The 26,059-nt window shown below is 30.1% G+C and overlaps 1 protein-coding gene across 2 annotated transcripts in view; it reads left to right on the top strand.

Annotated features, from left to right (window-relative positions):
• The window catches only part of LOC106680437 (probable multidrug resistance-associated protein lethal(2)03659), a 155,032-nt gene that overhangs the window by 75,940 nt on the left and 53,033 nt on the right, over positions 1-26,059 (top strand). For both annotated transcript variants that reach the window (XM_014420155.3, XM_014420164.3), the window contains exon 3: positions 18,642-18,795. The gene's annotated coding sequence lies outside the window, so the exon portion shown is untranslated. The remainder of the gene's footprint in view (positions 1-18,641; positions 18,796-26,059) is intronic.

The raw sequence follows: 26,059 nt of genomic DNA on the forward strand, positions 1-26,059 counted from the left end.
TCTTTTTCCTTGTATTAACCAGCCAGTCATAAGATATCGGAATATGAAGTCGCTAGTTCTAGTTTTGAGCATCATCCAAACAGTTTGACAATAAATATATTTTCATCCTTCTAATAGGTTTTAGTTTCTAAAGAGAACGAAACACTAAGCACGAGTATTATCGGTTCATAGAATTTTTTTACGATTATTCTTTCATGTATTTTTTTTAACTTTATTCGGGACTCTTATTTGTGTTGAAAAAGATATCTATTAGCCATTTTCTATAGTTACCTTTATTAATCGCACCTTTCCCAATCAGCTACCAACTTTTATTAAATATTGAAAACTTGGGAACTATTAATTATATGAATTTTTATTTTCTCATCTCTTTATGTACACTTTCAGTCACCTGAGGAATGTGTTACGCTAAAATCACTCAGTAATATTTTTAAGTTAGTTTAAATATTTGTACTATTCCTGAGACACTTAAAAGCTCTATTTTTTAATGAGAATTCCTGTACTATATCTTTTTAAGATCTTCATTTAATATTTGAATTGCTCTGATAAGTATTGTGTAATAAATAAACATCAAATGGATGGTTTATTACTAAACCAGTTGGAATTTCGCCATTGTCATTGTTTAAAACTGACCAAGTCAGCAAAAATAAATTATAGCTTGTGTAGCGGGTCTGTTGTAATAACCTTCATAGATGTTCTTTGGAAAAATTTCCTGTGAAAATTCATTTTTACCATTTGGTATTGGACAGCTAGAATACATAAAAGATTTCTTTCTGTTGTCATGTCTTTACTTGCAAAGGATGATATCAAATAGATCTAATTAATTATTCTTAGTCCACAGTTTAAGTTTTATCTTTCTTTTTTATAAAAAATATATTCTGATAAGATTTCTGATTGGAATGCTTTTTCATTTGGATTGAAGTTGGACTGCATAATTAATTCCATTAGTATATCTGATTGAATCCCAATTGTGTATTTTCATCTCTTCTTAAAATCATCTTTTTTTGTTACACACTGCTCTTTATTTTTTTCTGATAATTATATCTTCCTGGAAAAGCACTTTGTACTATATATTTTTGTCCTTGAGGAGGCCTTTAAAATTATATCATTTCATGGTTTCGGTTTATTCTGGGATTTTCTAATCCATAATTCTAACCACTTGCCTTCTGTCACCTTTGAGGTAGGGATGGGATATCGAAAGAAAAATATCGATATCGATATCGGATAGCAATATCGATATCGATATTATATCGGACCTAAAATATCGATATTTTAAAATATCGCAATATCGATGTCGAAAATTTAACGAATTAAAGTAATGATAATTATAAAATGATACAGCAAGATATTGGAAGACTTATTTTATGTCATACCTTATCAAAATACATAAGAAACTCTTAATAACAATGAAAAAAATCACCACGACAACCATATCATAAACATAAAAAATATTAACTAAAATATAATTGTTTTATTGAAGAAAATATAAAAATAGAATATCGATATTTTATTTTGATAATTACATATTTATTTCGATATTTTCTATTGTTGTAATATCGATATGGTATATAAGAACAATATTCTGATATTATTTTATCTAAATATCGATATTTTGTTTAAAATGACTAAAATATCATATAGAGAGAGCCGTAGAGGATAATATGTAAACACTTCGTAGAAAATTAGATAATCCTATCCATAACGGCCGTCTTATTCTTGATGGTTGGAAACTTTCATTTACGAGTAAATAAAGATTTATTCACTAAACTTGTTCTCAAAAACCATTTTAGAAACAAAAGCCGAATACAGCTGACTAATTACAAATGTCTCCATATAGGAAAGACGTAATACAATTTTTGACCAGTTGCGTTCAAACTAATTGCATTGAAATGCTCAAGTTCCTATTTTAACGTAGTTGGTATTTAGTTCTTACAGAAAGAAGCGTAACTCACGGTATCATTCAAAACTCATAATAACAATTTTACTGATACATTTATAGCACCGAGGCTAAACATCTATCTATCTATTGCAAATTGAAACAATCAAACTTTACATAATTTGTAATGTAAAATCAGTCATAAAATACTAATTATGAGCAATTCAATCAACTCTTGGATACAGTTTTTGATTTTTGTCCGAGGTGGTCTATATATGGATAAAATAGTAATTTCCAGGTCAGAAATATTATTATTAGTGAAACTTATATTTGGATAAACTGTAACTCTTATAATTTACCATGAACTGAGTTAATATTTAATAATTTTGTCGAGAATGAATCTTTATAATAAACAATAAGCCTTCCTCCTTAATATTAGAATACTGTTTCAATTATTGATATAGATATTAATAACATTATCAAAGATCGAATGGATTTTATATTATTGTAACAATATATCGATCTTTTGATAAAATAATATCGGAATATTGTTGCTAACGTTACAAATAAAAAATAATCGAAATGAATATGACATCAATATTATAATATCAATATCTAAATACTGTAATTAACACATTTTCTTTAGCAAATATTGATATTTAGATTAAATGATATCGGATATAAATGATATATTTCTTTTATATATCTCTACTTTTAAGGTGCGACCTTTTTTTTTTTTTTAGAAACCGATATTTCGATATTATCGAAGGAAGATATCGATATTCCGATTTTATCGGTTACTCGATATCGATATCAAAATATCGGATATCGAAGACCAAATATCGATATCGATATCCCATCCCTACTTTGAGGTACTCGTGGAGGTGTAAATTGAAAAATGTGAGGTGGATTTTTCACCCATTCAAAAATTATGTGACGTGTTCAAGATATGAAATTCTTTTTTTTTGACATTTGTTGGTTCTAAAGGAAACGGGCCGTTTTATACCTTTTCATTGACGTTTGTAGTACCATTTTTCGTAAAACTACATTTTAAAATTATTGTAATTACTTGTAATTTGGCAACATTAGACGAGTCATGCGTATGATCTTTGGCTGTCCGTAGCTCAGATGGTAAGGCCTAAGTCTATCGTTCTGAGATCTGCGGGCGGCGCCGCTTCGGATCCGCCCTGGGGGCTTTGACTTTTTTCATTAAGTGACGGACCCACAAAATAAAGTACTTGAACCCCCACCTTGGTTAGAATAGGTAGGCCACCTTTAGATAACTAACCAAACATCACCTTCATTGCGGATTGTCTTAAAAAATAAAAATATAATCTATAAATCAACAATTGTATGGGAAATTATAAGTTAATGGTGCTTTGTTTTAAGAAACAAAGTAATTTTTAATTTCAACTTTTTTTTTTTGGTATGGGCAAAGACAATCCATTTATTTTACAGTTACTTATGGAGTTTAAAATTGTTTCTGGCTTTTTAATTTTTGTTTTATTTCGTTTCCTTTATCCTTATAGAAACAGATACGTTTTATATGTGTTATTGTTTGGAATAAATTATTTTTCAGTTATTTGTTTATTCCTAAAACAATATGAAACGCAATTAAAGTAATAAAGGATTATAGATTAGTACAACTTTCCCATGGTTGTGAGATGAACTAGTCTCGATATAGATTAGCATAATGCATAAATCACTTATACAGTTATAAGATATAATGATTAAACTTAAGTAAATTTCGCGAAATTAGTGTTATTATTTTATTTTTTGGTTGGTCCAAGACCTCAAACGTCGATTAAATGATTATGTTAATTTTAATGTCTATTCTGCATTCTAATATGGCACGACATAAAGGCTGCATAATGTTCATATCTAATTTAGTGGCTCCTTTGTGGAAAATGTTAATTATCAGTTATATTAGATATTAATTCTGTGTGAAGTTAATTTTACATTATTCATAAGCTTCTTATCCCTTTCTTGAGATTGGTTATTATTGTTTAAATAAAATAAATTTTATCTAATTTAAGTCTTAAAACAATCTTTATTTCTATAAAACTCCAACGTTTCGGCCAAATTGGTCATTCTCAAGGACAATCTGTCACAAACATCTTTTATTAGACGTATAATATTTAACAATTTTAACAAACAAAACTATTACTTAAATATAAATATTACAAGCACATCAATTTTAAAAACTTTTTTCAAGCAATTTTGCCCAAGTTAATAATTGATAAGAAACGAAGATTTTTTTGAGACTTAAATTGGATAAAATTAATTTTATTTAAACATTAATTTAACTTAATTTACAGTATAGTCCCTTTAGAACCTCATTCCCGATGTTTTATCTCTCGAGAGTTGTTGAAGCTTGTTTATTCTCAATTCCAATTAAGATGAATTCATAGCTGGCGAGATACAAACTCGTTGTAGCCCGGACCGTCAATGAGTATTCCTTGAACTTACAATTGAAGGCAACTAACTACATCGAACACGATATGAACAGCTGGTCCTTTTACATAGCGGTCGCGAAGAATTCAAAATATTCATGTAATGAATAAAACTATAATTAAAAACCTTTAGTAATTTGTGCAGCTGTTACTTGTATTTATCCTCATAACCTGAAAACTCAGAATTCCAGTTCCTTCCAGTTTTCATAATTCACTTTGTCCGTATATACGTACATTGTGGCGCGACATCCTCTCACCAATTTTGAATTTTCTCTATCTTTAGTACATGAACCCGATACACAAAATCAAACTCATTAAACTTATATTAGCGAATGATTTTAAAAAGATCATAAGTTCCTTTAATAATATCCCTCTTATTTCTGTCGAACAGATCCTTTACTTAGAACTACATTTGGACAAACGACTGACATGGAATCCTCACACAAGACTGAAAAGGCAGGAAAATGCTCTTCGATTTCGACTATTACAGCACTTACTAGACAAACGGTCTAAACTTCCAGTCCATTACAAAAGACTGATCTACATGACTATTGAAAGGCCTATCTTTTATAATCCTTACAGTCTAAAATTCTTAATGCTCCCTACTTCGTCACCGTCTAGGACCTCAATGTTCCACATTTACCGATTTGGCCAGAACCAGATTCCAATCCTTCCATGATAAACTTCCCAACCATCCAAACTCAAATGTTTCTAACCTGGCTCCCCCCCCCCTCTTCATAACTTGATAATCCTTCTAGGCGTCTGATAAGACTAAGGCCCCGAGATCTTCCCCTTTAGAAATATTATTGGAGTTCTATCGATGGGTAGATTCTGTACATGTTTATATCATGTCATTTTATAACTTATAGAAAATCTACTAGTTGTATATATTTTTATACAAATTGTAAATAACAATAAATGAACTATTAAAAAAAATTAAACATCTTAAGTTCAAATTTATACTTTAATAAGGTTCAAAAGGTAGATTAATTATATACATAATTCTAAACTAAATAATTAATTTCATTCTCACTTAACACAGAAACGGTCATAGAGTCCATACTACGCAGCTCATTAATTTAATAAATTAGGTCTTTGTTTTTTGTATTACTCTTGAATAGTACATCCTAATGAAAAAGGTATGCCGTAAAAAATCAAAGAGCATTCAATTCTGCATCCAATGAGTACCAGAAGTTAACAACAATTCAGTTAAGTTGCCATAGACCATAATGGTCATAAGCCTCTGGCAGCATTTGGACTTTGTAATAATTCAGATCAGTTATTGAAAACGAAGAAGCAGCGAGAACAAGTAGTTTACTATAGGATGCGCCATTTAGGAGCTATAAGCGAAAAACAAAGGCCTAATTCACTGCCTAATTATATTTATTAGCTTATTAGGAGAAATAATTTTCCCTGCTAAGTGAGGTGAAAACTAATTTTTAAAATTATTTGTAGATGTATGCTTCTTACAATACTGTAGTTCCGTATAATAATATTCCGGAGATCCTGTACTCTTAAGCTTTCCGAGAACCCGATCATCCAAATATTCGCTCTCCCTACACCTTTTGGCATGCAGTTTCCTGATCAAGGCCTTCCTTTGGAATCTCGACGTCCCCCATCCGCGCCAAGTTCCTGGCTTACCATAGCCGCTTACACTTGACGAACTTGAGATCTATTTCATCTTATAGTGTTGCGAGTTTTCGAGTGTTCTTAGTATGTATCAAAACTTAGACGATTTTTTGAACAACCATAGGTTTATCCACTTATGACTTCTTGAACATCTAGGGTCTGTTCCGTAAATTAAAAATCTTTTTAATTTTATTATAAAATGACTAGTTTCATTCCTTCATATTATTTATGTATTTTATTTTGGAACAGGCTATTGATTTACGAGATAAACTATTCGAATTATCAGTTTCTTTGGAGCCTTTAGAAATAAACTGTTGGTTCCTCAGATCCTAGTATCATGCAGCATTCTGTCCTATTTCAGTAAGCTGAATTTTTATAAATTTTTATTAAGTTCATATCGATGATTTCTTCTTGATGATTCTTCTTAATAATTTTCCATTTCACTACCTCACTTGAAATATCTTTAAATACTTTATTTTTAAAAATTATTATATTCATTGGTTCATGAAGAATAATAATAAATAAAATTTAATTAAACATTTCACTGTTTACTTCTATCTACAAAATTATCATGTTTGACTCTTAGTATTTTTTATGAATTAGCAAAAACAATTGCAATTTATTTCTAGAATAAATAAACTTTTTCTGGCGATACTTATACAAGACTTGTTACTTTGAGTTCATATCTATATATTCTAAATTTTTACCTGCCCTGGTTCTTAAGTTATACTTTTCTTTACCTTCCATTGTTTATATTGGAGTTAGTTATTTTCTCCACACTATTGATATTAATCAACTATTTTTTTATATTTTTGGCAATCTTCACATCAATTCGAAAAGATTGAACAATATAATTTTTGATGTCTCATCAACATGTTCATGGCGACAGTTTACATTTTTTATTTATGTTACAAGAGAAGTAAAATATCACTACAATATACTAGGTGTTTCAGGGTTAAGTGGCCAAACTGAAAATATGAACTAAGGACCCCAAAAAAAGAAAAAAAAAATGCTCTGAAGGTATGTCCGCAGACGCTTTGTTTAGGATATATTTACACCTAAAGATTTCCATAGTTATGAATTATTTAGGGATAAAACCGTGTTCTATCTAATCCATCACCTAAACACATACCTTCAGAGGAAATTTCTTTTTTGTTGTTTTGAGGTCCTTAGTTCATAGTTTCAGTTTGGCCACTTAACCCTGAAACAGCCTGTATAATGAAAATGCATATGAAATTTTACTCCGGAGAGATAAAGTCGATATCCCTAACTTGCGAATATTTATAACAATAGAGAAATAAAATTTTAAATTTAGTGAGTACATAATTTTCGCCTACCTACATTTACAAAAAATGTAATAACTTTGACAATGTTTTAGCAATTAAATGAAACTTAAGAGTGTCGTATGGCTTTGAAACTACACAAAATGGTACAAATCGGACCTTTATAAACAAATAAGAAGAGGAGATAAATAAAACGTTTTTTGAGTCTTCCCCAACCTGTAATTATTAGAACTAGTCACTGATCTTACCAATAAGGCTAAGTCATGATATCTCTTTCATTCATTTAAATGAATGAATGAGTGTGGGGAGTAAAAGCGATAGAGATAAGAAGCATTAATTTGTTATTTATGAGCTCTGGTGTATATTTGAGATGAAATATCACAAAAATGAAATCTACACTACGTCGTTCATTCATTTTTACGATTACTGTGCCTTATTGGAGTGCTATTGTGTTATCGCAGACAGTAGACCATCAAAAAGGGGTCTTGGAATCCTCTCTTGCCTAAAGTCGAGTCCACAATTGCAAGCAGTAATTTACTTTGTGTTCAATCAGCCGTGAATCAGTTCGGGGTGGGGATCCTTTTAGGGCATTCTCTGCTCCAATAAAGTGGGGACCTGTGCCTTAAATGGCTTCTAGGGAAAACCTAGCTGAACGCATCAGCTCCTGGTGTAGCCTTTGATGAAAAATCCGTATTTGATATCATAGTATTATATTCAAACCCTTCTACTTCTAGGCTTGTTCACATAGAATTTATTTCTCCACATTTTACAGTTTGATAAGAACTCTGAAGCATGCAACAAATTTTTTTATCCTAATTGAGTAGTTACGTTCTCAGATTTTTGTGACATTTTGCACAGGTGTTGTATAGGTAGAGACTTGGAAAACTGATAAATTTTATTGAGATCTGTTTTTGAATTAAGTCCTTACATTCCCAAAAATATTTATGAAAATCTTTTTAATGCAGTCGGAACTTTCGAAAATTAAATTTTCAAATCTCCTGATAAATTTCTCTCCTTACTTATTAATTAAACCATTATTCATGTTTGCAGTATATTTATATATAGCGTTTCTGAAATAATTAATGTGAATAAAGAGTTGAATTCGTGAAAGTGGTGCGGTCTTTAATTTTTTCAGCAATAGAGGTATTCATGATGTTGTGTTAAATGTAAAATGTTTTCTATTTTGAATGTTATTGGTATGGGATTGTGCAGTCTTATTTAAAGTCTTTTAAATGTTAAATGCATAAGATTCACGTTATTGTTTACCTCTAAGTAATTTATTACAACATGCCTAAACTGAGTGAGTAGTGGAAGCTGTGTGAAAGTTTGGCTATTGAGTATCTTGTTGATTTTCTGATTTGTGAGGAAGAGGATCACAAGATGTGCTGATTGACAACTGTCATTACATTATTATTATTGCCATTCATTGCTTTATTTGTTATAAAACATCCCAAATAATACTAACACAATACAAACACAAACTACGAGCAAAGCTGGTCTGTTGCGTGATGTCATTCTCCATTTAGCAGACCTATTAGCAGACTCAGCCATGCTATATGTTATGTCAATGAAGGAAATATTTCTCCATTTAAAATGTTAAACTAAAGATCATGAATATCCCTAATGATGCCGTGTCCATCCCACATTTATGTTTTTCCCTGTTATTTACGTCAATAAAACTTATTCAATGAATACATTTTGAAATATGTACTTTTTGAGACAATTAAAATAAAAATTTTAAATTAGGCGGTTGGGAACTGCTAACTTATTATAATAACTTATGATATGAAAAGGCATGGGGTCTACTGCAAAATGACATATCCCACCCAGCTAAATTTGGGAACCTTCTGCTTTTTAGCTAATTTATTGACAGCTCTGTCGTTCAAAAATTAGGGGACGTATCTTAATAAAATTCCAAGTTTTTCCAAGACTATGCAACACCTGTGAAAAATTCGAAAAGAATTCTGAGGTGTCCAAAGGTCCAAAAATGTGTTGAGTTGACATTGAATGACCCAAATACTTTTTCCGCTCACCTCCTCAATTTAATAAGAATATTCTTTCCAGTAATTCTTGTTATGTTTTAATTTTTATGAAATACCTCTTAGTTATCGATGACATTTAAATAAAAACATCCTACGAAAATTAATACATGTTTCACCATAAATGTTAAAAAATCAGATAGTCTTGGTGTAGTGAAGAAGTAAAAAAATAAATAAAACAAAACAAACAAAATGATAGAGTGTAGTGGTTACTGTGGAAGGATTCGATACTCGATAATTTTAAATGCACTCTTTATAGTTTACCTTTGCACTTAAATTTTTCTGAAAGATCACCTGTACAAATATTTGAAAAATCTCAAGTCATAGGTTCATAGCTTGTGATGATTTCTAAGTTTACTTGTAAAACTTGATTACACTACTCATTCCCTATATGCCTTAATTTCATAATTATTTAAACTAATAAATTAATCGATTACACAAGATATTTATTGATAATTACTGTGTTACTATAACGATACCATAATTGCTTATCATTTGTACGCGTCATCTCTTATGTTATGTATTAATTTATAATTATTTAAACAATTGAATTGTTGAATTACGTAAGATATTTGGTGTAAATCACCATGTTTGTCTATTGTCCTAACAATCATGGCGCTATAATTGCGTATTTGTGTGAGGTTTGGCTTACGTCTCATTCTAAATTTAATAGAAAAAGAATTTTTGGCCACAGATGAACTTTATAATATTTGTTTGACTCTTAGCTTTAGTGATTCCAAAATATTGAAATTTTTTTCTTAAGACAATTCGTAACTTTTCCCCCTTTGCCATCATTAAACGGTACCTCTGTAAGGAAAGGCTGTTAAAAGGAAATTAAAATATCGAACAGTGATTGTTTCTTTCTGTTCAACCGAACCTGATGAAGCCCTACAAAGTGGGCCGAAACGTCGGAAAATAAATAGTTGTGAACTATTTTTGTTTCACTTTTGACCGCAACCCTGACCATCTTCATATATATAAAATATCGAACCTTGGTCGAGACGAAGCAACTCGTTTTATAACAAGATCCTCTTGAAGATCCCTTAAAACCTCGATGTCTGTTATTTAAAATAATTTAGTATTATTATCGATAAAATAACACGTCCACTTATCGATATATGAATTACAGAATAAGGGAAAATATTGTGATCGTGAAAAATTTCAAATTCATGTTTCTGACGGTATTACTCGTTTTGAGTTCAGATAACCAAGTTTCACAAAATGGTTTTCGTATGAACAACCTAGCTCAAAGACGAAAATTCATACTAAACTAAAATCACATATTTGCCATTTATGGAAGGCGGAAATGTGGCTGGAATGTTACGAAGATATTTATATAATATTTCAAATCCATGACTTGAAATCAAAGATGCCACAAGAAAATGTTAAACATTCTCGTGAATGATTTTAAAAGTAATACAATTTTTTGTTCAGCTGACAAGTAGTATGGTACACAATGGTTTGATTCTTTATTTTATCTCTAGATGCACGTACACGAAAAATTTGTTTCAAACAATACTTCAGTGCTTCTCCTTGAAAAGGAATCACTCCTGTAGAAATAATATTTAGATGATGATGTCGACTTTAGTTATTTATGGAGTGATGGTAAAAGGAGAGACCGCAATTCGCTAGGGCTTCATGCCCTTCTGAATCCCTCATTCATCATGGTATTTGAGTTTGGTTTTCTTGTTTTTGGTACTGACCTGGTTTTGAGACTTTGCGTACTAATAAGTATGATGATGTAATGTGATAATTAAATTTTATAATTTTTAAAGGGGAAGATGGTAACAGTTACCATCTTCCCCTTTACAAGCCACAACCCCTGATGAAGACCTGAAACTCAGGTCGAAACGTCGGTATAAAATAAATAAATATCGTTTTGTTTATTTATGTTGTTCTTTGCTGACCGCACCCCCGACAAACTTCTTCAAGAGTTTATATTTTTTAGCTTAGCTATATGTTTTATTCCTCATAATAATTAAATTGGCTAGAATTGGAATAGTCAGTGACTGTTGAATTTTGAAAATTTGAATGTTTCTATTTAGGCAACCTCAACAATTGCCTTATTTTAATTTTTGTATTTTTTTAAAGATTTTTAAAATTAGTTAATTAGAGTTAATTTTTCTTTTTATAGCATAACATTTTTTAGGATTAGTGAAACCGTACTTAAAAATAGCTTATTATAATCTGAATCTTAGTGACTGACCACTTCCAATACGGCCCTGATTAGTTTGGTACCTTGGAGCCACGCTATTGTTTTTTAAATTATTCTATTAATAGGTTGAGTAGAGTAGCTATACCGTTCGGATTGTACCATGTCCAAACACTGCTAAACATAGAACAGACACTTGTTTATCAGCCAAATGTTTATGTAATCTATTGTTAGTTAAGTTACATTAAAGTCTATCATTGTGTTTCTTTTCATTGTTTATGATAACAAGAGTCTATTGAAAATTAAAACCACCCGGTATGTCATTCCTTATCTACTGTACTTCTAAAAACGAATTATCTTTCATCTTCTTTTATATATTTTTAAAAATTGTTTTACAAGGAAGTAATATATGTATATATATTAATTATATATGTAAGTAGTCTTAACAAAAATTTCAAAATATTAATTGTAAAATTTTTCTATTCCTTTTTTTAAATTCAAAAACGTATCATTATTCTTAATTCTAGTTTTATTAAATTTATTCGACAAATTTATTTTATTTTAATTTTTTTTGAGGGGTAGGAGGAGGAGAGGACAAGGAGGGTAAGGAACTAAACTATATTCAATTTTCAAAATAAATCTCTAAAATTTGTATAAAATAAAAAATTGGACGATAACATAACTGAACGCAATTTTAATTTGCTGATACACCCAAAAGTATTTCTATTATTCTAAATTTCCTTCGAAAAGAGTTCTATAGTTGTTAATTTCTTATAAAATTTGCTTTTTTTACCGAATCTTTCAAAAGAGATCAGAAATTTTGTTTCGATGATAATTTTTCCTATCAAGATGCAATAAGTTAGACGTACACTATCCAATTAGCTATTAGTATAAAATTATAGTCATAGTTTAAAAAAAATTCACTGCTTAACCAGCTTTTCAGGAAAAAAAATGGCAATTAATGTTAATTAGTTTCGTTTATACAAATCCCACGTCTAGTTTAATACTCATGAGAACAGTTAAAGAAAACTAGCAAATATTTTCTGCGTACTATTCTTCGAGGACGGGAAACCGTTATAAACCTCGAGAATGTTTTGTGCCATTCTTAGTAACTAAAAAGTTATGAACTGACCAAAAATTTACACGTAAAACTATGTAACAAAAAATAAACAAATAAACAATAATAATAAACCCATGCTTATTTTGGACATTTAGGGTTTGAGTGGTTATTGAAGACTTAAAACGTTTTCAATTTTGAACCATGTATCGTGAAAATGGGCGTTTACATTGCTATGCCCTGCTTCTGCCATGTAAGAGTATGGTCATGAATTTGAAGGCAGTTGGTGCCCTTCTTCCTGTCATGTCATCATCATCATCATAGCCTAGGACAATGAGAAGAAATATAAATGACAATACACTGCCAGCCTTGCGAAGGATAGTTCTGAAGGAATAGGAGTCCTTGCATGTCCTGCCACTCATGGTTCTTGTCATTATATATCACGAACAGCTATATAAATCATTATAAGTACACTAAAAATATATATTATAAATACTTTATTGATATGTTATAATGATGCCGATAATACTTATTCTAGAAGTAAAAAAAAGTCAATCAATATATCTCATGCGATGCATAAATAATGAAATATGTGTTGTCAAGGAATGCTACAAGAAAAGGTAATTTCTGGTATCACAAAAATAAAGGCTCAGGATAGCCAAAAACAGTAAAATCGACAACTCCACTGAAAGAAAGTATTTTAACTTGATAAAATTTATAATAAAGAACTAAAATTAATATTGTTCTACAAGTTTTTTTACTATCTGAAAAAAATTTTAATATTTTGGAGGACTCTACTATTGGCGTGGGAATGTAGTGTGTTATAGCCTAAATAGAAGAATGTCTATTTCTCGAGAAGCCTTGATTCGTACAGGGAGAGTAAAGTATATTAATAAAGTAAGTATATTAACAAAAAATATATTAGTAAACATTAAGAAATACGAATAAAAGACAAAAGAAAAAGTCGAAAAATTTTGAGTACGAAAGAAAAGAAAAAATACTAACTTAAATAAATCTACCAAAAAAATTTACTAAAAACTTTGTTTTAAGTTTCAACTATACCAAAATTATACTATTTAAAATACAATAACTAAAAATAAATTATATAAAAATTTTGGTAAAAAATAACATCTACAAATTGCAGATAATCGAAATAGAAAAAAGAAAAAAATATATAGGAAAAAAATGAAAATTTCTTGATTAACAAAAATTAAATTGAGACATTTTAAAATATCAAAATTTTTTGTTTATAAGGAATTAGTAGAATAACATAATTAAGGAAATACAAATATAGAGATCATAGATTGAGATTAAAGATAAGATTATAGTTGTGACAGATCGGAAGTTTTTAATTATGTGGGCTTATGAACTGGGGCATCGAATAAAATTTATGGCTGGATAACAAATAATAATCCAGAGATATTAATAAAAAATCTAATATTAAAAATCAAATTGGAATCTCTGTCATCATTTACACAGGTCTAATCCTTCAGAGAATCAACCAACATAAAAGAGATAAAAAAAGAATCGATGGCGATAAACACGTAGCATTAAATTACGCAAGTAAAAAAAATCTCTATGTTTATATTTTGATTCTATACATTGAATTATAACCAAAATCGTCCTTGGTTACTTCTTCAGTATGCCGTTGTAGAATATAGAATGATATTTCGGATTCCTAGAGATATCTTCTCACTTTTTTGATTGCTACTAAATGACTCTAAAACTGTAAAAGAAAGGCTCGAAAATCTATTCGTATACCTTTTAAAACTGCATAGAACTGCAAAATTTGAGTATAGAATGAGAGACCACTTAACAATTGACCATTTAAAAAAATTGTCTATTGCCTACAAAATTATCTATTATTTTGTAAAATATCTTAAAGGTGTTAATTCAAGAAGAAAATTCAAGTATAATGAATTTTAATTAACTTTAATAAGCTTTCATTTCAGTACATAAGTTTAATCTGGTTGGTTTTCAAAAAATTTATACTAACTTAAAACATTGAAATGTATAGGAGAAAATTTTGAATACTTTTCATGTTGTAAATATTGAATTTGTACTTAAGTATAATACAAAAGCAAAATTTATCTGGTAAATATTTTTTTCCTTTATTAGTTGCGTTGAGGTTTACTAATTTGACATACAGAACCCCAGGCTCAATATCCTTGAACTTATTATTTATATTTACTTTAACAGTGTATTCAATTTTTTAAAAATAAAAATGTTCTGTATCTATTTCTTGTAGAAGCGTTATATACAAATGCTATAAATAAATCGCTGGTAGTTTTTGTGAAGTGTGGCAACCGAACTGAACTAGAAATGTCCATATGGCGTTCTTTCAAGACAACTGAACTCATTGTATTTCTCTGATAATTGTCTTACAGTGAGTATTTCTTTTTTATTCAATGTCAAGTTTTTTGTGACAATTTATTATTATATGATTTCTCATGGCTTCACGAATGAATATCGTTTCATATCTGTATTTCGCATGGGAAACAAAAGCAATTTGATTTCTTCCTGCGATTCCATTGTTTAAGTTGTATGTATAACTAAATGTCTTTAGCTTCGCACAAAAAAGCTCAAGGTTTAGCACTTTTGGCGAGTCTGTGCTATTGTTCGATGGTGATGATAGACTTTTCATAAGTGGTCCTCAAAATGTTTTGGCTGCCAAGTGTTTTAGATTCTCGAGATATATCAAGGAGGATGTTATGTCATGTTATATAATTCCTTAATTCGTTTTGTATTTCGCCTTGTGATGTATGTCATTTATGTTATGCAAACTACCGATCCATCCTTACTACATTATTGTAGATTGCAACGTAGTCTAAATAAACAACATATGTATATATATTTTTGGACATTTTCATAAATCATTTTTTTGAGAATTTGCTAAGCAAACAGCGCCATGGGAGTATATTTACTGTGGTTTACTGCCTTTGAACAGATGCAATTAACATTAGGTGTTTCATCATGATTGTTAACCTTTGTTATTCCAAGAATCGGGCATTTTTTAGATTATGTCTAAAACAAGAAAGAATCATTCTTAAATTACTTTGCATTGTTTATAAATTAAAAAAACAGCACCTCATCCCTAAACTAACCCCTCACAGTTTCATCAAAACAGTTCAATATTTTAGTAAGGGCTTAAAAATAGAATAGCCAAATGTCTTTTAGAATTGATTAAAGTAAGATTACTCGCAGATTTGGGCTGTATCCGTCTTGTGCTTTGGGGTTGTCTATATCCCCATTAATTTCATGGTTTTAATGTTGGATCCAATATTCTTGGATACAACCAAACAAACAAAAAAACCATATGAAAGTATTCAGTTATTTCTTTTTAATATGGCCTCTTTTCGAATGTTGATTCCTTAAACATTTTATTATATATATTACCTGTCGATGTGCTTAGTAATTATTATTTGGCTACGTCCCAACCCGTCTTTATGGCTAACATGAAGAGCCTTCGGACGTCGACTCACTAATTTCAATAAACATTTTTTTGGTGATACTAAGAACAAAAAAATTAGACGTATCCGTGTGGTTTTAGCAGTTGTTACTGTGCATGGATATAAAAATTATTATATTTTTATGTATCAGCCGATTATATCTCTATATAGAATTTTTAAAAAAATACTCAATCGTTGATTTTTCGGAAGACGAAATAAGATACGTTTTTACCTTCATTTAATTCCCTTAAATATAAATTTTCATTTAATTAAAAAAATATTTTACACTGCAGGTCTGGAAAAATATTGTTTGATGGATGGGAAACAAAACTTTAATGGAAAAAGCTAGGCGAATTCGTTTTTTAGGGGCTGCAAAGGACGCTAAGATCGGTGGATTCTTAAAGCACTGATTTTTTAGATTTCAAAAAATATTTTATCGAGCCGTTTTAGGGCTGACTCACCTAGAAAAGTAAGTCAGTAGCAACTGACTTAGACTGACATATAATATATTATTATATACACATAGTAATCGAAAAATTTGTTTTTGTAAGACTATTGGCAATATTTTTTATATAAAATAAATGGAAGATGGTCTGAGTAAGATCAATTAAAAACTCAAATAGTGATTAAACCATTTATATTGAGCCAACGTTTCGCTCCACGTTGCAGGGCTTCATCAGGGCTTTTAGGCTAGAAGTCTGTCATTTCAGTCTAGTCTGAAAGCCCTGATGGAGCCCTGCAACGTGGGGCGAAACGTTGGCTCAATATAATTAGCTTAATCACTATTTGAGTTTTTAATTGATCTTACCCAGACCATCTTCCATTTATTTTTATATTATTTTTTTCCCCAATAATATAAAAAGTTACTACAATTACATTATAAAAAAAATTCCTTCTCCTAGTAGCACTTCGATGATATTAGTGTGTGTGAAACTACATTTAAACTAACAGATCAGTGGCGTAGCATTGTAAGGGCGTAGGGACGGGCAAATTTCAAAATAAATAATTATATCTTCTAAAAATTTGCACCAATTTATTTTATATTTTTGTCCAACGATTCACAAGGAATAATTGTAGAAATTCTTGAGCGTTTTCGGTTGGTACAGAATTTGGCGAAAAAGTTTGCTTATCTAACGCTGGCTATTAACGTATTATAGATTAGAATACTAAATGTAATCTAGACCAGCGGTATGCAAAGGTTATGGGGTGTCCAGAAAGCTTATGGTCACGCTGGGGTGCTCCAAGTATATGCCAGGAGTGGGAAAGTGAATACCAATTTCTCAAAATATTATTTATAAAAAAAAAAAAATTAAAATTAAAACAGAAAATATACTGTGCATTTTGTTATTTCTTTACATTACAATCCGGCATATTAAATTGGTCTAAGAATGATCGAGCCGACATTTTAATTTTTTTTATCTCAACAAGGGTGGTGCAAATATTTTTTGCTCGACAAGGGTGCCGCGAATATGTTTTATTCCAAGAAAGGTGCCATGGCACAAAAAGTTTAGCAACCGCTGATCTAGATTATTTATTGCTGAATCTGAACTAGAAGGTACTCTGCTTACTACTATTACAATAACAGGAATATTCCTCACAATTACCATTAGCAATGCCAGGGATCCAGCTGTGAGGGATTTTCGAAATTGAAATTTATAAAAAATTATTTAAGATCAATAATGAGTACTTTGAGGCTAAACAATCTGGCTATCTTGTCCATTGAGCAAAAGACGTGTGATGTCACTAGACATTGATAGTGGAATAAAAAATTTTCCTCTTGAAGTAAAAGTAGAGGAATAAAGTTTCAGTTGATGATAGAAGTTTTGTTTTTAATAGTGTTGGTTATGTTATTTTTCAACAAAAATATAAATACTAACAGTAACGTTCTGGTTCTATTTTGAAATCGATTTGAGCTTTATATTCATTTCGCTAATAACTTAATTTTGTCGATCGTTAAGGTATAATCCTAAGTGTTATATACCTGTTATAGCGATGGCAGTGGCATAGGTGTAAGGATTTTTGTAATTAATCTGATTATTATATTGTAAAACATGGATACATGATTTTTTTATTTATAACCTGTACAATGCATAATAATGATAATTGTTCTTGCTGGAAATTTCTTTAGAGTTACTTCTTTTCAGTATACTTCTTTATAATAGAAGTGGTTGCTTACATTGAAGGAGGAACGGTATGGTTTCTGGAAATAAAGTGTTGCGTAAAATATTCAGAGTGGTAAAGGATGGATTAACCGGAGAATCCAGACCCGGAGAACTGCATCGGATAAATATAACTGAAAATGTGGCAGTGAAAAGATAGACTTATAAAGATTTATAATTGAATAACAAACGCATCCCTACTAAGTTAATAGACACTTTTAATCAAAAAGAAAATACTAATAGAAACTGATGGATTTGGGGGTTGACGAGCGTCATTGTGTGTTGACAATAATTGGTTTATCGGCATCGAACCTTCAGTTTCGCTAAGCCTTTTATTATTTGTTTCTTAGTTTCACTATTAATAAATACCTCTAATTATAAGTGAAGTGTGGTTTAATGTATTACTACAATTCCCAATTTCACCTTAAGTAATTAAATTTCTGATGTACAACTTAGAACTTAGAAATTAGAATTTATGATTGCAATTTTTCAAGTATATGTTATTTAAATTTTTTTTTACAACTTTTCATCATCACGTGTTTGACAGGAAAACGCTGACTGCTGAGGATTGTGGGCGTTCTAAAGATTCCAAAGCGCTTGGCTCTTATCAGACGATATCGGTGATAAGGAACAGTGCTTGCCTTATATTTCCTCGATTGCTACTGATAGCAGGACATCAAGCCTCCCTTCAGCGAGTGCAGGTGAGTTTTATCTATTTTATTAATTCAATAGTTTTTAGATGGAGTTTATACTTCAATTTTTTTAAATTATTAAGTAATTATAAAGAAATAGTGTTGAAACCTATATACAATACTTCAGTTCTATCTGTTTGAAAAAATAAAATATTTTTAGCTGACAAGTTTTAGGGTTTTTGGCTATGCGGTATTTTAAATTTTAATTGAACCTTTTCAATAAAATTCAGTGTTATTGACAACTTTATGAAAACTGTTCTATAATTAGACAGTTCACTTCGATCCATTCGGCCAACATAATTAGGAACTAAATATTCAAAATTTAAATAGGAAAAAAATATATTATTCGTGAAAAAAAGTTTTTGTAGAAAGGTAGCAATATTATAAAAAAAAAATTAAATGTTCTGTATATCCACTTTTTTTTTTTCTATTTTGACACTGTAAAAATTTAAATATTTTTTGGAACGAATTTACGGAGATTTATATTTCATACGAGAGGTTTAATGGTTATAGAGGAAAACACATTCGGTTATTGTGGACCCTGTCTCTGGTTCAGTACACAGACATCGGAGGCCGAAACTCGACAAATCCTCAATAAAATCCTCAATCTTACGCACTACAAGTTGAAACTCTTCTAAGAAAGTTTAGTGGTTATTTTAGAATCATGAATAACGTTAAAGTGTTAAGAGAAGAAATTTTCTGGGGCATAAATTTAGTTAGCCAAACAACAAGGTGTTACTTAAACCTATCTTAATCTATTTTTGCTGTTATATTTGTTTTAGGATGTAAATAAACTGTTGCACTAAAATAAAACCGTTGTTTAGGTTGACTCATCACCGTGATTAGATTTTAAAGAATCCTGCAATTTTCACATTTTCTTCTAAAATCAGCAGTAAGCAAGATTAGTTTTCGGACATAGGTCTTAAAAATCTTAATCAAAAGATAAGTTCCACTGTACTGATGAAATATTATGATACATTAATATGTAGTGGCTTCTACAGGACTATTGTTATATAATCCATTGTGATTGTAATTTTCAATTTACTTTTAATAATTACTATGCACATTTAAGAGTCAAAATGGATACCACCACCAATCATGGGTAGGTGAATAAAATGAAATGAATCTTGTAATATAGTTTCCTATACTATATTACAAAAAATTCATTTTTGAGTCGTTAAAGTAAAAAAGAAATCATGCGTTATTTTATGTTAGAATGTGGTTCAATTTATACCTAGACTATCTTACAAAAATAAATGTATTTTTTCCACTCCAAGACTCTCCCACTGGAGTACTGTACTGCCTAACCATGGTTGGGGTCAAAGTAGTTCATTTTGTGGGACCGCCACTCAATGAAAAAAGTTAACGCCCCAGGTCGGATCCGAACCGGCACTGCCAATATATCTCAAATTGGTAAGGCTACATCTTACCACTGAGCTACAGGTGGCCCCTAAACGTTATAAGCTACTTAAATCTATTTAACTACCTTTAATTTGAGTGCTCATTGAAGTCTGTACGTCTTATTGTTCCTGAGATATTGTTTTCATAAACTAAAACTTTTTTTTCCAGAACTACAAATAATCAATATTTTCTGAATTTATTTTGGTGAATAATACAAATTATTATTATAAAAGAAATAGAGTTGTTTGGATCACCAAAATGCTCCTTGATTTACAACCAATTGTGCTAGTGGGATGTTTGAATGCTCATTTTGGAGCGTATTCCAAGTGCTTTCAGGTTATGCTTCATGAAAACACTTTTACTTTTTCTAAAAAAATTAAATCGAAAAAATCTCAAAAACATCATCCTAACTAAATTCATTTAGCGCGAATATTGCAAATTAGTTCTAGCGACAAGTTAAAGCATAAAATATTATTGATCTTATAGATTCTTAATACTGATTTATAGAGCTCCAAAGTTTGTTGTTCCCTGTGAAATGAATCTCGTTCAAGTTATTTTCCGGTGTAAAGATTTTCTGTTCGACAAAATTGGAAAAAAATGTGAGGTTATCTTTAGTTGTGAGGCGCATCACAACTAAAGATAACGTATTTTACCAGTAACAATCTTTAAGCTGGCGTGGTGACTAACTTTTCGTATTTATATAGCATTACCTGCTATCTATAGCATGAACATTAATCTAATGATTTCTGCGGAAGTGGGCACTTGAATGAAATATGCCATAATTAGTCATATTGTTGCAAAAAAAACATATATATTTTTTTTCTTTACAAAAACAATACCTTTTAACAATTATGCTACATTCTGTTTCGGCAAGATAATGTACAATTATTTATAAAATCATTATTTTTTTACAGCATTGGAAGGTATATTTTGTCAATTATACAATTATAAATTTTTTGTTTTAACAAGATAATAAGAGAGCTTCATATTAATCAATGAATGAAAGTTTTATTCAAGAACTGTCAAAATTAAAACTGGAAATTAGGTTGATCCATCCTGAAATTTGATTTAAATCTAACCATTGTAAGCTGAAGTAACATAGCCAAAAAAACGAAAAAACAAAAACAAAATCCAAATGCGAGATTTAGGAAAAAATATTTAAAAGAAGTAAAAATTTTTTTTTGTTTATGCTGCATACATGAAATCATTCCCAATTAGTTTTAAAATTGGGTATCAAACACCTCCCTGGTTGTGGTCTTTTAGTACATTCCATACAGCATTTTTATGAAATGTTGCTTTTTAAAAAAGCTATATCTCGAGAACTATTGAACCTAAATAGCTCTATTAGGGCTTACATTTTAGCAAATTTACTCTACTTTAAATGATGCTCTCTTAGATTTTCTATTGTTGTTGGTAGTTGTAAAGATATAGAGCTACGAATAAAAAATTAATTATTTTTAACGGTTTGAAACAGCCGGCATTTTATATTCCCCCTACCTATACTTGGCAGACTAATAAATTTTGACTAGTAATTATACCTAGTTTTTAATTATGTAATAAAAAATTGGGGTGAAATAACTGTCTTTTTTCTCCTCTTGGGCTCTTGTATCTATCTTATTATTGTATCTATCTTATTATATTATTATTGTAGCTATCTTATCCACATGTATTTTTGTGATCCAAAACATGATAAAATTAAACAATTTCATAAAATTAATAATAAAAAAACTACTTATGTAAAAAATATATTTTAATCTAGCTGGTATATAACTTATACACAAGAAATCATGAAACTCTGAGTCAGTGAGGTTTAGAACTTTGGCGATTTCATATTATCATGAACCAATAGTTCTAATTAAGGACTATGATATTATTTTATTTCAAGGATTCAAAAATAAATAATTTATTAATTTTAAACAATATTTATAAAATATTCTCATTCAGTATACACAACAAATCCATAGAGAACGAACAGCTCAATGAACAAATTGCTGTGTTGCGTCAACAGTCGTTTAGTATTGTTAAGATTATTGAGTTGAGTTGCTCAACGCTCGGCTATTTCTTAGTGGGCTTGTGGAGGCTTTCAATATTGTTTTTGTATTTTTCTCTTGTTAGTCGTTATTAATTTTGATTATTACATTGTGTCATGTATTAAGATATACTTTTGAAATGTTTGTGTATTTTTTTAACATTTAATCACTTTGGTATTATGTTTGATTGATTGAATTTTGTGAAGATTTTTTTTTAAGTGAATTAATTTACTCAATTTAATAGTGTAAGTTGATTATGATAAATTATTTTAGAGTGTTTAAAACACTTTGTCTCGGTTTATTCTCGGAATATTTTTATTTTTAAGCTTTTATTGTTTCAGGCTTAATTTAAAAGTGATTATATAAAATATTTCATTGTGGTATTCCTCGTAAGGTTGTTGAACTAGCCATTATAATTAGCTATGGTGTTCGTTTAAGATTGTTAGCAGTTAGTCATTATTTTCTTACTCCTGTTCTTGAGTTAATTAAAATGCTATGCAAGATATTATTTGTAATCACCAAGTAGCTTCTTGAATAAAGAAATAGCCACTTAATCTTGAATTAGCCAAGGTTGAGATAGGTGACGGAACTCTTAACATGCTAATTCCCTTGTTCGATTCTACGAGTGTTTATTTAGGTTTTGTGTTTTTTATATGAAGCCTCAGTGAATAATTGTTATCTCTAATTTCGATTTTTCATATTTTTTAAAATAATTAATTACTTGATTTATGATTGATTGTATTTATACGACTTATTAAGCGAATAATAAAGTGCTTATAAATAAAGGCTTACTGATTTACGTTCTAACACTTTGTTTCCAATGACAATGACAAATTGGTCAAGATCTATGGATTATGGCTTTTCAAGGTTAACAGAATGACTAGGATCTATTTTTCCTTCCCCGAAACAGACTTCTGTTTGGATAAAATCCTACTGATGGTTACTGAATTTACAGTCTTTCGTGGACAACCATCTTCCATTTCGTTTGGCACTCGTCCAACTGGTTAAAACTCTCAACGGAGTTATGGTTCTAGGCCTCCTCATCTATTTATATAATTCATTAGAAAATGTACTAATTAATTTTATATCTTCACCACAAATAAGTGATATGTGTTATTAATTATATGTATGAAAAACTTTACATAAATCCATTAAAAAAATTTTTTTTTTTATTTCTTGTTATGATGTGTAATGTGCGATAAGGTGAAGTTTAAAAGATACCTATTACATATTCTTAAAAAAAATTATCTAAAAAATAAATTAACAACTCGGAAATTATAGAAATTTTATATCTGCCCGTTCGAAATATTTTTAATTCAATACACAATAATTCACAATACACAACTAAATCGGACCAATATTATCAAATTTACAGCGTATTGAGCAATGGATTATCTTTATACAGCAATCAATTTGAAGTTGCATTCTGTTAAGTGAGTTATGTTTTCACCAATTGCCCCTTTTGGTTTTCCATGTAACTTTTAGATATTATTCAGAGAATGTTCATGTTGAAGGTGATTTTCTCATTGTGGGTTGGATGAGTCAAATATAATGCAAATTTGACGCATGTGAAACCTCGGAGCATCATTAGTTCCATATAACCAATATATTTTACTGATATCTCAGAATTACTTTATTATTTGTTTCAAAATATGAAGTTACAAGTTTGTATTTATTTATTAATTAGTTCATTCGGGTTTTGATGGTAAAATTAGTTTTTAAATTAAATTAGTATTACTAATGCTATTTATAGCTTTAAGCATTATAAGAAATATTCAAGGAATTCGTAGAATTAGCAGCTAAACTAGGCCTCAAGGCTAATGAAAATAAGACCGTGTAAGTGAAAAGTTCAAGAAGGGAACAAATAAGTGAATAGTAAAGTTACGTTTAGATATCGCAGTTTCAGTTCTGTAAACTAGTTTAAGTAACTGGAGAGCCTGGTTACACATGAGAACTAAGTACAGAAAGAAATAGAGGCGAGGATAGCAGCAGGAAATATATGTTATACAAAGAGTATTACAGTAAGGGTATTCATGATGTGTTAAATGGAAAATGTTTTACCAAGTTTTTTTTTTTTTTAATATCTTTATTGAAATTTACAACTGTATATTACATAATACATTCAGTAAATTTGATCTTAGTTAAAATAGAGTGTTACAGGCGTGTAGAGCAACTACCCATTGGTAGCACTCTAATAACATTTTACATTAGCAGGTCTCGTGGCCATCTTCTTTTCAGGCGCATCGGAGGATTGTTAGGAATAGAAGAGGATGCAAGGTTAGAAACTAGGGGGTTGAGCGGTTAGGGAGTTTGTAATGGAAGAATTTTACCATGTTAAATGTTATAAATATAGGATTGTGAGCAGCCCTATATTAAATGCATAAGAGCTTCTAGCGGATTTTCTGAGCAACTCGTTTTACAACCTTTCTTTCCAAAACTTCTTGTTATTGGTTACTTCTAAGTTTTAATTAAAGTAATTTATTACACCATGCCTAAAGTGAGTGAAAAATCGAAGTTGTGAAAAAGTTTGTCCACTTGATGCATTGTTGTTCTTACTGGTGAGGAAGAGAATCAAGATGAACTAATTATCAACTGTCATTACATTATTATTATTCTCATCCATTGCTTTATTAGTAATAAAATCATCCAAAAGAATACTAACACAATCAAAACACAAACTACGAGCAAGTAACCTAACAACAAAAATGGCGATTAGCTCAGCTGGTCTGTTGCGTGACGTCATTCTCTATTTAACAGACCTAGTAACAGACTCTCAACCATGTTATACGTTATATCGTTTTAACATGGTAAAAGAAGGAATTATTTCTCCATTTAACATGAGTTTTTCCATTTAACACGCTTTAAAATGTTAAACTAAAGATCATGAATACCCCTACTATAGAGCTCTCTCTAATAGAATGAAAGTGCTCATTTAGAAAACCATCATTAGTGGTTATGTATGTATGGTGCGAAACATGGAGAAGAAAAGAGGAACGGATGATCAACTCCTGGGAGAGAAAGGTATTAAGAATGAAGTGGGAGGGAGGGAAGTCTCGGGGAATGGGATTTGGATAAGACGAAGGAATGAGAAGCTGTTGGAAATGTTTGGCGAACCCAACATCGTGGCATTAGTGAATAAGATGGATTGGGCATGTAGAGCATCAAGAAGATGCTCTATAGGAGATCGAATGAAAAACAAAATAGAGGACCATGTTCAAAGATGGAAGGAGAGAGGAAGTGATCGTGAAGATTGGTTGGCTGTGATAGAGGAGGTTCTTCTGAGTTCTTGTAGGCAGTGAAGTGCCAGAATAATTATAGCTCTTAATAAGCACTTGATATATTTTCCATTGAAAAATGTTATTATTGCAAACCTAATATAATTTTTATCTTATCTATTGAAGTGGGAGATTAGTTAGCCAATTCCGCCAATGAGAATTAATAAACAGGTCTTCCCCATAGGGGATTCCATGTATTGCAATGCTTTATTTATTTTTGCAAAGAATTATTTTCCGAGGCTGTATTATAACGGAAATTAATGTATATAGATTCTTGGAAACTATTAATTCATTTATATTATGAAGAAGATGGTCGGGGGTGCGGTCATAAGAAAATCAAAATAGTTAACAACTTATATTTATATTTTTCTTTATATTTATATGTATATTTATATTTATTTATTGGAGAAGATGGTCGGGGTGCGGTCAGCAAAGAAACGACATAAATAAATAAAAAATATTTATTTATGCCGATGTTTCGACCTGATTTTCAGGTCTTCATCAGGGCTATAAAAACAAAAAGACAAAAACCATCATTTAGAGAAAAATAAAATAGATAAAACTATG

The sequence above is a fragment of the Halyomorpha halys genome, unplaced genomic scaffold (genome assembly GCF_000696795.3).
Source record: "Halyomorpha halys isolate HHAL.00 unplaced genomic scaffold, Hhal_1.1 Scaffold18.1, whole genome shotgun sequence".
NCBI classification, from domain to species: Eukaryota; Metazoa; Arthropoda; class Insecta; order Hemiptera; family Pentatomidae; genus Halyomorpha; species Halyomorpha halys.